Below are 369 nucleotides of genomic sequence, written 5' to 3' on the forward strand. Positions count from 1 at the left end.
ACGAGCGTACAAAAATTACTCTTCCTCCCCCCCTTTCCCTGACATCTCCTCCCCCCCCCCCCAAGAGTGTACAGAGCAAAAAAAAAGAGAGAGTGAGAGAAAAAAAAAATTGTTGACCTCTGCCGCGGGATCTCTAAATTGATCTTGGTCGTTATGATGTTCTAAAAAGTGTACGTTATATTAACCCTTTCCTACACTCCCTTCCCCTCTTGACCTTGGCTGTCAAGAGCAGGCTTTTTAAAATCATTATCGATGGTTTTCCTTGGTATTCTCGCGGTATCTTTTTTAACTCTCTTGGAAAGTTTTATATCGATTTTTCATTAAACTCTTGCGGAAGTGGACGAAATCCTAGTCTCGAGGAGATTATAT

The sequence above is a fragment of the Penaeus monodon genome, chromosome 34, assembly GCF_015228065.2.
Source record: "Penaeus monodon isolate SGIC_2016 chromosome 34, NSTDA_Pmon_1, whole genome shotgun sequence".
NCBI classification, from domain to species: domain Eukaryota; kingdom Metazoa; phylum Arthropoda; class Malacostraca; order Decapoda; family Penaeidae; genus Penaeus; species Penaeus monodon.